The sequence below is a fragment of the Hemicordylus capensis genome, chromosome 4, assembly GCF_027244095.1.
Source record: "Hemicordylus capensis ecotype Gifberg chromosome 4, rHemCap1.1.pri, whole genome shotgun sequence".
NCBI classification, from domain to species: domain Eukaryota; kingdom Metazoa; phylum Chordata; class Lepidosauria; order Squamata; family Cordylidae; genus Hemicordylus; species Hemicordylus capensis.
In genome coordinates, this window is record NC_069660.1 from 3,448,170 (window position 1) to 3,463,517 (window position 15,348).

Here is a 15,348-nt window from a genome sequence, read left to right on the forward strand (position 1 = left end):
AGGGGTGGGTGGGTGGTGGGGTGGACACATAAGACCGCCTATTTTCTTGGACCATTCCAAAGAGTTACATCCTCATTCCATCTCCAATAGCTGCTGATGTACTGGAAGATATCCCCTTATCTCCACGAGGCACAAACTGCTGGGAACCGCTCTCAAGCAAGCTCCAGTGAAATGAATCAGAGGCACACACAGAGCATGCTTGCATTTGTGTGTGGCTTCCATGCATTCCAATGGGGCTTGCACAACAGGAATCCCAACTCTGACATTCCTATTATTGTTGCTCACTGCAACTCACAGGTTTAAGGGAACAGAAATTTCTAACACCCCCTTTTGGCATAGAAATTCCAGTGATTGCAAATTTAAAGGTGGCAACGTTCATGTCAATTAATTCCTCCCCCCCACACACACCCACCAAAGGTTGGTAAAGCTGAAGAAGTTGAAGCAAAAGGTGATACAAATGGGAAATGACCATTCAGAGCACTTGATTTTCTTGCAAAGTTCTACACAGCGGCCACTTCTGGGATTTGTGATATCAATAAGGAATCCTACATTGAAGAAAAAGAAAACGTTAGCAATGTTGGAATTACTGCGCCCCCCCCCCCCCCCCGTGGTGTAGATATGTCTTGTAAGGAGGGTGCAGCGGCTCTGAATTGCTGCTGACCGGATCCCAGCCTGGATTGCCTTTATTTTACTTCTGATAGCATTTCTACCTCGCTCAGGGCTCAGGGCAGGCAGGCAGCAGCATCCCATGAAACACACCTGCCTCACTTACAGGACAGACTTCTCAGCCTGATCTTGTCTTGCTGTGAAGTAAATGTGTTGATGGGATGATACTGGTTTCTTAAGGAATGCAGAGAAAGGGAGAGGGGAGTCTGCTTTTCATCATTAAGAAGTGAACATAAGGCAAAGGTGGGGAGCACTGCAAATAAATGTACCAGTAGACTGGGGCAGCGGGGAGACACACCAGGTTAGAGCAGCCCAGAGACACACACACAGAGAAAATTGCCCTTGGGCTCCACACACCATATTATTGGTTCTGACCCACACCAGGGCATTTGAGTTGTGCACTCCAGTCCAGGAGGAGAGAAATTGTGGAAGGGTGGGGACCAGTGTTCCCTCTAAGAGGGATTCCCAGATGTTGTTGACTACAACTCCCAGCATCCCCAACTGCAATAGCCTTTGCTTGAGGATTATGAGAGTTGTAGTCAACAATATCTGGGAATTGTTCTTAGAAGGAACACTGGCGGGGACTGTTGAGCTGGAAATGTTTTCTCTAATGCCGGGGTTCTCAAACTTGGGTCCCCAGATGTTGCCAAATTACAGTGCCCACCATACAAGACACAAAGGCCTCCAACCACATCTGGGGATCCAAGTTGGAGAACCCTGCTCTCTGATCTGCTTACAAATCCCTTCAAATTGCATAGTATGGTCAGGAAGCCAGGAGGAGTTTCCGTGCTTGCTCTTAGTACAAAGAAATAAACATTCACTGGGAAATCTGTATTGATCTTCCAGGTCTTAAATGTTGGAAGTGAAGGACTCTGCGCTGCCTCATGCCTCAGTGACAGAGGGGGACAGATTAGTGAGCCAGAGGGTGAGAGGGGTCAAGACATTGGTCATCCCTTCTCTCTACTGCTCTGACACTATCCCTTTGATATGGAGATTGCTACTCTCAGGGACTTCCTGCCTCCCTTCCTCTCTTTCTTCTTCCTTTCTTCCCTCTATCATACACGCTTGCCTCTCTGTGCACATGTGCACAGAAATGCATGCAGCATCTCTCTGCATCTAGCTAGCTAGCTAGATTAGAGATTCTATCTCTCCACTTTCTAATCTAGAAAGGAGTTCTCCAATAAAGACTCCTCATATTGATTTGAAACTATGAACTGGCTCCAAGTTTCTTTCACTCTCAGCAAACATGCATGCCTGGGCAGAATCCGCTGCATTTTGCCTCAGTGCACTCTGTTGTAATAGAAGGGTATCTCTTACCAGAGAGACATTCCAACATTAAACTGCTGCTTCTTAGAAATGTGCTGCCTGTGCTAAAGTGCTGATTTCTTCCATGACATTGTTTCATTTCTTTAAATAACAATAACAACAACACACAAGATACTTACAGTACTCAGGGAGAAGCAGGGAGGCAGCAGGTCCAGAAAGTGCCAATTTCAGGAGGTCACAAATCTGCAAGATCACCACACAAGAGCAAAGCCAGGTGAGGCTGGGAGCCCTGTGCCAATTCAACCGCTCCGCATAGCCATAGCCTGACTGACCCTCTAGCCTGGGCTAAACTGCTGTGATAGCACAGAAATTGGTTATTCCAGCCACTGAGAGGAGAGATTCAGCCATGGGATATTGTGCACCAACAGTTCCTACCTGTTGTGAGGAGAGTACCGTGGAAAGCCAATTTGATTGTGGGAGAAGAGGTGCACCTCTGCACATTTTGGAGCCTGGACCTAAAGGCCTTTGGAGGCCCTCTCTCTTGCAAATTAAGCATCATCATGCTTGGCCGGGCAACCACACCACCTGGGACAGACTAAAGAGGATTGGGGAAGCCCAGGGGCTGTGGAGGCCCTGGACTTTGGCCCCAAAGTCCAGGGGTATGAGTGCTTCTGTGTAGGAAAGGAAGCCTTCACACAATGACTGGGGACAAAGCGGGGGCCGTCCTGCATGGGATGCTAGGGAGACATGGGTGCCTGCAATGCAGAGCGCCTGGTGGCTATCTTGGCTTGGGGGCAGATGGCTCAGTACAGTGGGGGATAGAGAACCCTTTTCACAGGGAGAGGAGGTGCTATTGCTGGGAAGGGGGCAAGAGGGATTGAACACATGGATTCAAAATAGCCAGCAGAATGGTCGGCTGCTCTCTTCTACTAATGCCACCTAGATCATATTCCATAAGCCTAACAAGCAGGTGCATGGAGAAGGTCCTTGCTTATTTCTGCAAGTTTGGAATGGGTTGGAAATTGAGCAGCACAATTAGCTCCCACCACTAGCCGCTTATTACGACATCTCTAAATTCTGCCTCTCACAATTCTCATTCTGAGTCCTAGCCATTACGACTTGGTCACCCCACCCGAAAAAGAGATGCAGTCACCAGTGATTCCCCGGATTAATGCAATTCTACCAACAGGACATTCCAGGCAGACCTACATTTGCATTTAGAACTGGATCCACGACTTTCACCAGCGTCCCTTCTACTAACTTCAGTACATTTGGCAACAAACCATTGGGAGATCTGGGGGTGAGAAAAAGGAAAGAAAAGGACACGTGAGAAGATGGCATTGGTTAGTGGCTGTCTGCAGCTCAAGTGGCTGGGTGTGATATGCTTCTGTGGCAAAGGACTTCCTGGAAGTTTTTCACACCTGGATTTTAGTTTGTACCTCCTCCGGAATTGAGGTGTGCAATCACATATAGGCCAAATTTATCCTGAAGTCCCTGTGAGCTCTCAAGGGGCACTTCACGCACAATTCAGGATTTCCTTTGCATATTAGAATGATTTATATCCAGGGTAAAAAAAAATCCACTTTTTGTGTCTTGCGGGGGGGGGGGGGGGCAACTTCAGGGGAAGGTTTAAGGGCTTCAGGGAATGGTGCACCGCTGAGCACTTGCAGAATGTCTGCTTGGTGCATAAATAGATTATATCCTAAATAATGGCGGACCTGAGGCGCAAGTCCTACACAGAGAGGGAGGGATGTGCAGTAGCCCTGCTGTAGAGAATGGTGGTTGTGCTACAGAGGAGTCACCACAGCTTTTCTCAGTTGCGACAATGGGAAGAAGTGCAGCCACACTGGAAGCGCAGCCGTGGCGGGTCTCTGAGCAGCACCGCGGCTCCCAAGTCCCCGCCAGCGGCACTGCAAGTCCTTCCTGTCTCCATATGGCTTGTGCGCCACATCAGCCACTAATAACAATCAATCAATCACATAAGATAGTATCAGGTATGCTAGGTCTTTTACGTATGCAACATAAACATTACTAATGCCAACAGAATAGTGTCAACAGAATTGTAGGGGAGTAACAACAGCAGGAGAGAGGGCATGTCTTCAACTCCTGCCTGTGGGCTCCGCGGTGGCATCTGGTGGGCCACTGTGTGAAACAGGATGCTGGACTAGATGGGCCTCCTTGGGCCTGATCCAGCAAGGCTGCTCTTATGTTCTTATAGTGTCGATTTATGCATAGCCTAGGGATTCAAGCTTTAATTTGCTTAATTGGAGGATTAATCAACAAGCTTTAGTTGAGGTATTTCTTTTACTTGGTACAGTTGTGAGTCAAGGGCACTTGATTCTCTTCTGGGGCCTTTTGCTTTCTGAAGTTTGTTACTGCACTAGGGAATGTCGGAGAAAACATCCCAGCTGTCTCTTGGTTCTAACAGGGATGCTTCAAGGGCCCCAGAGGTGAGCTCTCTCCCTCCCTACCTCCGTGCATTGTAAGTCGGCTTAAACTTCCTTCAATATCTTAAAAAGACCTAAAGATGATGGTTTCTGCCTTTAGAGCCCTAAATGGCTAAAACCGTCTTTCCCTGCACATCCCTCCCTATGCTATGAGGTCAGCTGTTGAGGCCTTGCTCCCCAGCTGACCTTCCCCTCATTAGAGGTCCCCCCTGAGGTCCTCTCATTTTCAGAAGTAAAATTGGCTGTGGGGATTCGGAGCAGGGCCTTTTCAGTGTGAATTGGAACAGGGCCTTCTCAGTGGTCGCACCAGCTTTGGATGTAAGATTTAGAAGGGAATTGCTTTGAGGGGAAAGTAAAACAAAAAACAAAAAACTGGGCATCGTTAGCCAATTGTCAGGTACAGGATAGGCCGGGCCCTCCAGCAGCAACAATAGGTACCCTTCCACATGGTACCTGCTGCCACATGACAGACATTTAGAGGACTAAACTCTTGGCCTTCTTGTGCATTGATTCAGCCCCTGGAAGCAACAAGATATCTTTTTATCCAGGGGAAAACCAAAGAATTTAAACAGGATTTGCTTAAACTTCACAGGCACAATCTGCCAGGAAATTCTCCTTCACAGATCCCATTGACATGAACAGGAGCTTCAAAGAGCCCGTTCCATGGGGCTTGCACACACAGGAGAACTTCCTGGTTCTGCCACTGGATGCTGCTGCATTGAGAGGAACACAAACAGAATTATCTCCAGCTTGACACACAGAGAACACACCCTGGGGAAGTGCTTGTGACCATTAACTGGGTGGGATAAGCCTCTGACCCCACCTGCAGGAGCCCTGCATACTCCTAGTTTTTCGGTCATTAATTAAAAGCTAGGCTGGAAGAGGGGAAAGTATGTGGGAGACAGGCACACAGGCGCCATCAGAACCTGCCCCACCACCTCCCACATGATCACTTTCCCCTTCTCCAAGCTTGCTTTTAACTCACACCCAACCAAAAACTGGGAGCACACACAGGGACCCCAAAGCTGGGGGGTGGACCCAGTTAACCATCACGAGAAAAGCCCTGCCAGAGTGCAGGACTCATCTCACAGCTCAATCTGCACGCTTTGTCCCAAGTAGCAAATCTGACCATTTCTCTTCTCTCCCTGCCCACCTCCCCAGAAACTGGAAAATGTTCTTATTTTGATATTTACGGAGAAACAATGCGGATGTTTGACAAGCCAGGAGAGGAGATGCATTCTTTAATGGTGATTCCATCGAGGCCCACCGAAATGATAACAGTGAGGTTCTTAGACGCTTCAACCACAACTTCTCCACCTAAAAGAGCAACGTTACTGAAGAAAGAAAGAAAACATATTTATTGTGGTTGTTTCCCATCCCCACCATGGAACTCTGATAAGTTCAGCCTCACAACAGCCTTGTAAGGTAGGTTAGTCTGAGAGAGAGAGAGAGAGAGAGAGAGAGAGAGAGAGAGTGAGTGACTTCCTGAAGGCTTTCTAGCAAACACTGTGGCTGGGCAGGGATTTGGACCTGAGTTCCCCAGTCCATGCCCAGCATTCTAGGAGTGCTAATGGCCTATGACCTATGACCTAATGCATCCGTCAAGTCTCAGCACAGGTCATACTTTCAAAAATGATTTCCCTGTTTTGAATATGAAGTTCCAGTGCATCGACCTTTTGCACCAACTATCCTAATGACCACCAGGGGCATTGGGAGTAGAGGTAGCTAGTGAGGGTCTCCTCACCTGTCCCTGCTTGCCTCTGCTCTATGACCCCTGCCTTGACTCCTCAGGTACTTCCTGTAGTGAGTCAGTCCTCTTCCTTTCCTCCTGGAGAGAAGATGGAAACATCTCTCTCTCTCTCCCTACCTATGTAGCTGATTGATAGGACAGGTCTTTTCTATCCCAAATGTACCTCACCAATAAATCAATGTAGTTTAGACTCTACAGTGATCTCCATGCATGTTTTTATATAGCTGCAACCACTAAACTCTGCACTCTGTAACTGGAGTGGTCGCTTCCTCGGTGCCTTGCTAAATAATCACAAAACCCCAGCAAACAGAACATAGGAACCTGTCTTCTACCATGTCAGACCATTGGTCCAGTGTTGTCTACACAGACTGGAAGTGCCTTCTCCAAGATTACAGGCAGGAGTCTCTCTCAACCCTGTCTGGAGATGCCAGGGAGGGAACTTGGAACCTTCCACATGCAAGTATGCACGTGCTCTTCCCAGAGCGGCTCCATCCCCTGAGGAGAATATCTTGCAGTGCTCACATAGGTAGTCTCCCCTTCAAATGCAAACCAGGGCAGACCCTGATTAGCAAAGGGGACAATTCATGCTTGCTACCACAAGACCAGCTCTCCTCCCCCAGAGGAGAGCTCCGAGCTTCCCATGAGACTCAGGAAGTATTTGCTTTTATAAGTGACAGAATGTTCCACATTGCCATGGAGAGTCTGTAGTGAGCAGGTGGCTCAGCAGTGAAAAAGAAAGAGGCAGATTCTACTCTTGAGAAGCTCCATGTACACAGTGGAGCCCCTGAAGAGATTAATGTCGGAGCAGAAAAAGCTTTGAGCATGAAAGCACAGAAGAGAATGCACTGCTAAACTGACATTTTGCTTAACTCTGGCTACTAAATTGGAGTCCAAACTTTTTTTTAAAAAAAATGGTCTTGCATCACTTTTAGCATTGCTTATATTTCCATGTTGATACGAGTTGAATTCAGTGGATTTGCCCCTTTTGAACTGACCTGGTTAATGTGCCCATCACAAGACATCCTGAAAAGATTTCAGATGTGAGTTGACTTGGTTGCTATGTGGACATCCTTTACAGGATTCTCATTGAGCCCACAAAATCTGCGGTGAACCCCTGGAGGACGTGCCCAGTTTGGGGAACCAGGTCATGAGTTGTTATGATATGGCATCTGCCAAGGCCCACAGTCAGGAAGACGTGATTGGCAGGTGTGGAATCGGCAGGGAGAGCGTGCCTCCTTCAGGCACTTCGGGAGATCATCTTCCCAGAGAGACCCCCTGCTGTGACACGGAAGGAAGGGGCGGCCTCCCATCCCACATCGGGCAGGAGTGCTGGAGTGAGCAGACCAATCCTCTAGAGGCGCATGAGAGAGAGTTGGGCTCCACTCTGCTGGCCACCCCATCTCAAGGGAGACCTTCTTTGAGCTTGGGAACAGTGCAGGAAAGGGCAGCTAAAATGACCAGGGGGTCGCAGCATCTTCCCTGGGAGGAAAGGCTGAAGCTTTGGTGTGGGGCTGATTCAGAAAAAAAGATGACTAAGGGAGGGGGGGCATGATAGCAACTTATACAAGTATGCATGTGGTGGAGTGAGTGGAGAGGGATAAATTGTTCTCCCTTTCTCATAATACTAGGATTGGGGACCATTCAGGGGAACTGAAGGGAGGGAAATTCAGGAGAAAGCAAGGAAAGTACTTCTTTGCACAACACACAATTCATTTATGGAACATACAGAACGTCCAAATATCCGTTGTTGGAGGTGGCGGCAGCAGTGGCAGCAGCAAAGACAGGCCGCCTTGCCTTCATTTCTTGTTTCTGGACTCCCCATGGGGGCATCTGGTTGGCCACTGTGGGCTGCTGGCCTCAATGGGCTCACTTTGGTCTGATCCATCAGGGCCCTTCTGTTCCTATGCCAGGTGCCCCTCCTACCAGGAAACGATGACCACCTGTAGCCTCGTGCCACGTCACTGGAACTGCTGGGGTGATCACCCAGAGGGGCTTGGACACATTAATGGAGGGCGGATCTATCAGTGGCTTCGGGTCTGAGCTGAGGGCTATATACGCCCCCTTCAGCCTCAGAGGCAAGATGCCTCTGAATACCAGTTGCAGGGGAGCAACATCAGGAGAGGGGGCATGCCTTCACCTCTTCCCAGATGCATCTGGTGGGTCACTGTGGGAAAGAGGATGCTGGACTAGAGAGGCCTTTGGACTATGTTAGAGAATCCTGGTCCTACCAAATCACACCACAGTGGATGCTGCCCTACAGATAAAATCTAGCAAGCCTGGCTGTGTGACTTGTTCCAGATTCATCCAAACTTGAGCCTATCAGGAGGAGGACAGAAGCCTGGATTTAGTTCTACATTGCTCTCTTTGAGAGAAGGCATCCACATCGTAATGGCAGAGCACACACTTTTAACACAGACTGTCTCAGGCTCAATCCCTGACCTCTCAATCAGCAAAATGAGGGGAAATTGCTGTTTGATATCCCAGAGACCTGCCTACTCTTGAACTTGTTGGACTATTGGACTGATTTGGTTTAAGAGGAGTTCTTAGGAAAACAAAGGATGCCATGAAAGTTGTGTGTGCAACTTTCCCAAGATTCATAGATTCACATGTGGAGAGTTTAGACAATCCCCAGGGTATTTCTGAGAAAGACAATGGAAAAATATGTTTGAAAAGAACTCACACCAATTTGATAAGAAGTCGGAAACTTATACCGAGATCCAATGAATCATCTGTCCGCGTTGTGATTTTGATGTCTGGTGAATAAGGTGACTCAATGGCTACTCTGCAAAGAGAACCAAAAGGCAAATGAACCAAAAGGCTGGCCAGTCTGTAGGGGGAACTCCAGATTAAGCAGGAAGGTGCCTAAAATGATTGGGGGATTTAAAAGATTGCACTCCCGAGGTAAGGAAGCCACGATCAGAAGCCCCATGGGGACATTCTCCAGAGCAAGCCCCTTCAAAAGGAATGCACCAAAGATGCACTCTGGCCTGATTCCCATTCACTTCTTCAGAGTTTGGGCAGGAAAACTTCCCAATGGTTTGTATGGCAAGGAATTGGGAGTTAAGGAGGCTGTTCACACGAGGGCTTGCTCTGCCCTGCCAGGTAGCTCAGGATCTTTACCATGGCTTTTACCTGGGTAGAGCACATCTTTCCGCACAGGTCCCTGCAGGCAGCCCAAGCAGATACAGATCTGGGCACCTAGAATGGGGGATCTTTAAATAGAGGAGAAACCCCAGAATTCACTGTGATCCTCGTGTGGTGCATTTAGGCATCTCTGGAGGCTGGGCTGCATTATCCTGGCCTCCAGAGTGCTGCATGGCCAGGAGCAGCGTGGCTCATGTGGACATGGGAGCCACACATCCCACACAAGGATGCCGATCATCAGCGGGGTGGGGGGGGGAGATAAAATTGCCTCCCCCCCTGCGCAGTCCCTGCCCGGCTAAGAAGGTCGTGAGAACAACCTCGTCTGTGTGTGCCAGGTGCTGGAGCAACTTCCTTGTCTTTTCAGTGTGGCTGGGATTTGCACTGCAGCTCACTGGAAAGCTCAGGAATCACCCTCTGCATCCCACTGCTTGAAGCAAACACGCCCAATGACTTTTACAGTTAAGCTGCCTTATTTAAGAAAAACGGAAGGAGAAATGTCAACCAGTAAAGGATCAGAGCAATTTCTCTTCTGAGTACAGATCCCAGGAGAGATTGAGGAATCCCCAATCCGTCACATTTATTAATAACTGGAACACAGCAAACAACATAGGAACATAGGGAGCTGCCAGATACTGAGTCAGGCCATTGGTCCATCTAGCTCAGTATTGTCTTCACAGACTGGCAGCGGCTTCTCCAAGGTTGCAGAGGCAGGAGTCTCTCTCAGGCCTCTCTTGGAGATGCTGCCAGGGAGGGAACTTGGAACCTAGATGCTCTTCCCAGAGCGGCTCCATCCCCTGAGGGGAATATCTTACAGTGCTCACACTTCTAGTCTCCCATTCATATGCAACCAGGGCAGACCCTGCTTAACTAAGGGGACAAGTCATGTTTGTGACCATGAGACCAGCTCTCCTCTCCTAACAACAACATTTATATTTGCAACAAACAGGAACACCAGTTTTCAGAATAACGTACACCCATATACATTTTTACCCCATACAATTTAGACATATATAGATACTTGTGACATTATTTTCCATTGCTTTTATGCAGATACATATCTAAGTGTGTATGTGTGTGTGCACAAGTTGGTATATATTGTATGTATGTATACAAACACACACACACACACACAGAGTCAGGAGAAGAAGTTGAGCCAATGCAACCAAAGCCAATGGTATCTGCAATACATGATTTCCCAATTTTGCATTGCTGTCCAATGTTAATCAAAGATGGAGGAACTAAACACATCTATGGCGATACCCTCACGTCAAACATGGGTCGCCCCTCCAAAGCTGTGAAGTGGATGGGGGTGATTTGGAACAGAACAGTGGTCGGCAGAAGGGAGTGTTGACCGCTTTCTCCATCTGCCCCCTTTCTCCCTTAAACTCCAGCCCACCCCGCTCCCTGACTTCCTCTCGTCTAGATTAGAAGAGGGCAGTGAACCCAGCGGTGGGGAAAGCAGCTTGGGGGAGGGGCTGTGGCAGAAACGTGATGGGTGGAGGAAGCATGGGTGTAGCGTCCCTTGGACAAGCAGGGACCAATGTCCCCAGGCCCAGAGGGTCTTGCCCCGCCACCTCTTCCTATCTTTGCCCCCGTGCGGCAGAGGGCACTGTGGCTGGGCCAGGCCTCTCCGGCCGGCCGGCATGAGCATGAGACGTCCATAGTCAGAGCAAGGCCTCTTGGGCTGGCCAATGAGGGGGGGCCTGCCTGCTGGCTGGAGAGGCCTGGCCCAGCCCAGCCACTGAGCCGGCTGCCGTCATGGGGACAAAATAAGAATGGCGGTGGGGCAAGGGCAGCAGGGGGGAGATGTTTGTTGCCCCGTTCCTTGCGTCTGACGTCAGATGCAGGGGGCGTGGCTTGGGACTCGATAGGGGGGTGCGATAGGCATGCGATAGGGTGGCTCCCGACAAAGATTTTCTCCCCGGGCCCCTGGGGGTCTCGCTACGCCCCTGGGAGGAAGAGTTCAGCATCCCCCTCCCGCCAAGCCACTTTTCTACTTGAAATGGCCACTCAGTCCTGCTTCACCCATGTCTGGCGCTGGCCTGTGTTTGAAGGCACGGGTCTTCCTCCAGCATGTGAGGTTCCACCCTTAGTCATGACAACAAAGTAATGATCCGACCTGGGTAAAGGCATGTACCTTATGGGGAGCAATCCGGGCAGTAGTTTGCTCCCAGGGATGAGGGGCTGCAACTTTTCATTAAGCAACTTGGTTAACTTTTCTCCTATGTTGAAACCGAGTAGAGTATCTGAAATCCCTGAAAGAAGTGGCACAATGCATATTTTATTTATTCATTTAGCATATTTGTAGATTGTCCAAAACATCTCTGGGCAGTTTACAATAATACAACACAGATTAAAAACAACGTAAAACAATTTAAAACAATGATAGAGTCTAGAAATCCAGTTAAAAGCCTGGGTGAATACATGTGCCTTAAGAGTCTTTTTAAAAAGCTGTCAGACATGGTGAGGCTCTTATTTCAAGGGGGAGCACATCTGAAACCTCAGGGCAGCAATGGAGAAGGCCCATCCCCAAGTAGCCACCACATGAACTGAGGGCAGCTGCAGTAATAATCTCATTATTAACATCAACAATAAAGTAAAATGATAAAAATATATTTCTGATTTTAAAAGGTTGCATTTGGACTTGATTTGTGTTCTCATGACCAGAAGATGGGGTTTTTGTGTGTGTGTCTGTTTGTCAGCATAATGATCTTTGAGGACCTGGACTGAGGGGAAAGATCAACCACCACCATTTGGATCATGGGTCTAATCCAATTTTGCCTTTCCGATTTTGAACATTGGGAGCCAAAGCAGCTGAGTCTTTGTGTGCATGCTTAGCACTTGTGTGTCTGGTCCTTTTATTTCCCAAGAGCATCCACAGGAGAGCCAGACACAGGGGGGGCAAAGGGTTAAAGCCCCCCTCCTTCATGCAGAGGGTCCCCCGACTGCTGTCCAGGAAGAAAGAGGGAGGCACAGACATGTTAAGCTCACATTAAATGCCTCATCTCGTTTGAGACTCAGCCACTCATTTTGAGGAGCAGCCTCTGCCTGCATTGAACCCAGAATGCAACTGGACCAAGACTCTGAGCAGGTGTCGTGTCATGGCTCAGGATGTGTGCTCTGAGCCAGCAGGGACCGTGGCCGGGTGCTGGAGTGCACCCTTTGCACACAGAAGGTCCCCGCTCAGGCTCAGTACCTTGCCATTGCAGCGAGAGGAGGTATAATCTGACTCATGTGATGTGCATTCACACATCTCTAGTTTACTTTAAACATCACCTTAGCCAAGCCATTCACTGAAGTGACCTTACGAAGGATGCCGTTGGCTCCCAGCCTCAGCCTCTCCCGCCATTGGCAATTGGGAATAATCCTAACTTTTCTTATGGAGTTAGGGAGGTGGAAGAAATAGTAGGCACAGGTGTGCACAGCAGTTCTCCAGCATGCAGCCTCCTCCCTCCCCATCTCTCCATGGTGCATCATCTCCAAGACACAGCCAGAGACATCTGGACTCTCCAGAGTGCACACAGGTTTGCATATGGACCTGCAGGGACATAAGGCAACTGCACACATTCGTAATCGTATGTTTATGTGCAAACACATTTGCAAGGAAAATATTCTAGAGTTTCCCAGGCCTGCACCTCTGCTGAGGAGCACTTGCTTACATCCATCCCAGTGGTTGTGAGCTTAGAAAGGAAGGAAGGAAAGTTTGCATTTGAAGTTTACCTTCTAGGGAAATCTCGTTCTTGAGCTGCACATCTCCCAGAGACAAGCTCAGCACACCACAGAAGAGGAGGAGACCCCACACTGCCTTCATCATCTTCGTCTTTGATAGCTGCTGCCTGGGAAATGTGGAGGAGGAGGAGGAGGCTCAGACAAGAAGAGACTGTTTGCAAAGGCACTCAAGGTGGAGAGACCCTGGTGTCATCCAGAGAGTATAAGGAGGATGGAGCCCAGCCTGGAGTCTAACGAAGGGGTTTACATGTCCTGGAGGATGGAGGAACACTCAAGGCTGGAGTGGGCCCTGTGACAAAAGGTGATGTCCCCCTTTTACCCACCCCAATGTTTTGGCTGCAGAGGAGCTGCAAAACAAAATGGTGAATAACAAAACATTCTCAGCACACCCTTCTCTAGCTCTTCTGCAAATAATATCACACACTCTGCATGGACACAGGCAAGTTCAGAAACATTTTACCTGGGTGATCATCTCATATATTCATACAGCTAACAGCTGACTTCTCCAATTACTGATTGGGTATATTGACAAGTTTAGAATTATTTGTGGAACATATTGGACACATAAATTACTTCCATGCTAAATGAATGTAACTTTGTACAGATGGCGCATTTTTCTTCTTCTTGCTGATTGTAAACTAGGGATGTGCATGAAATGACATTTGCGTTCCGTGCTGAGCTCAGAACAAAATGTGAATGCCCGGAACGTTCTGCCAAAACAACTGGGCGAGTCGGTTGCTCTGATGGAACGTGCTCGGAACACGTGAAACATTCCAGTCACCATGTGGGACTCCAAAATGGCTCTCTTCTGGCCTCTGTGGATGTGTGGCAGCCATTTTTGCATGGTGGTGCTGATCATGCAAATGGCTGTCATGCATGTGCAGAGGCCGGAAAAGCATCATTTTTTAGTCCAAAATGGTGATTGGAACGCTCTGAACATTCCAACTCAGAACAGGGTCATTCCTTTCCGAATTCAGAATAGGCTCTTTATTTGAAGGGTGTTTCGTGCCAAGCTCAGAACACTCAAAAACAGCCCATTTCGAGTTGGAACATTTTGAGCTCCAGAATGTTCTGCAAACCCCTATTGCTGAGCACAATAAAGTTTTCATTTCATTTCATATATTCATACAGCACCAACAACACTTGGGAGTGAATGAAGAGCAAGCAGTCAGCTAACTGGTGCTCCTTTCCCCATTCAGTTATAACTACACTCCTGTGGCTGGCCCTGATCAGGAGTGTGGAGAGTTAAGCCATAGGATTGCCAACTGACCAGAAAAAATAGTTAGGCCTGCGCCACTGCCTTAACGATATATAGGAATGAGCAGATAATGCATTTTGCAGCACAGAGAGAAGTGATTGATGTTCAGAGCAGCCTAACAGTAGTGCAGCAGGAAGACTGCTATCCATGGCACAAGCCTCATGGTCCTATTTTGGGGTGGCTCCGGGCATTTCTGGCGACAGCACAGACCATTGAAATTCACTCACTCCTGCTGCACCCGGGAGTACACAGCCAGAAAAGCTCACTGCTAGGAAAGCTCCCTGTCATGTGGGCACATCTTTCTGCCATGCTATTAGTAGGCAGTTGTGGGTGTCAGACAGGCAGCATTTTCACCTGCTGATGCTGGCAGCTCAAACTGCTGTTGAAGCCACAGGAGCCAAGGCCTGTAAAACAATTGGCAACAGTACTGAGGATCATCACCCAGGAACAGCAAATAGTTTCAGCTACCGGTTTCCACTAGGGAGCCCAACCACCAGGCCACTGGGCCCGTGCACGCCTTTCCAAAACAGGGCACGCCGGCCTCTAATTGCCCAGCGACTGGCAGAAGAGCCAAGGGAGTGGACTGGAGCAAAGGGGTGTCTGCTTTCAAATCCAACATGGCTTGCCATTCATTTTTAAAATATTTTTTTAAAAAACATGGGGCATTTGTGACTTCCTGCCACCACGTAGCAGCAGCCTCTTTGCGGCAGCCATCTTAACTGCTTATGGCCTGGGACATGGCATCATCTCAGTGTGGCGGGGAGCCAACCCTTTGAAAAACTGCTTAGGCTAGGCAGTAGATCGGACTGGATGGATCACAATTCCGAGCCAGTCTATGGCAGCTTCATAGCTTCATAGGACACCTCCCCCAGCATACAACCAGTTGTGCCTTCTGCGGATGCAGAGAGAGCATGTCTCTGGCCGCTGAAGTGATGCAAACCAAGCCAATGCAGATATGCTGCTGATGTGGATATGAGCTAAAGCAACATAAGAACAGCCCTGCTGGATCAGACCCAAGGAGGCCTCTCTAGTCCAGCATCCTGTTTCCCACAATGGCCCACCAGACGCTTCTGGAAGCCTACAAGTAG

General features: G+C 48.7%; 1 long non-coding RNA gene across 1 annotated transcript; it reads right to left on the reverse strand.

The window, feature by feature from the left end:
• Window positions 1–417: 417 nt before the first annotated feature.
• On the reverse strand, window positions 418–5,665 carry LOC128322651 (uncharacterized). Its single transcript, XR_008305847.1, has 4 exons — window positions 5,573–5,665; window positions 3,142–3,226; window positions 2,112–2,175; window positions 418–545 (listed from the first exon to the last, which is right to left on the reverse strand). It is a non-coding gene; the product is annotated as an uncharacterized LOC128322651 (long non-coding RNA).
• Window positions 5,666–15,348: the final 9,683 nt, after the last annotated feature.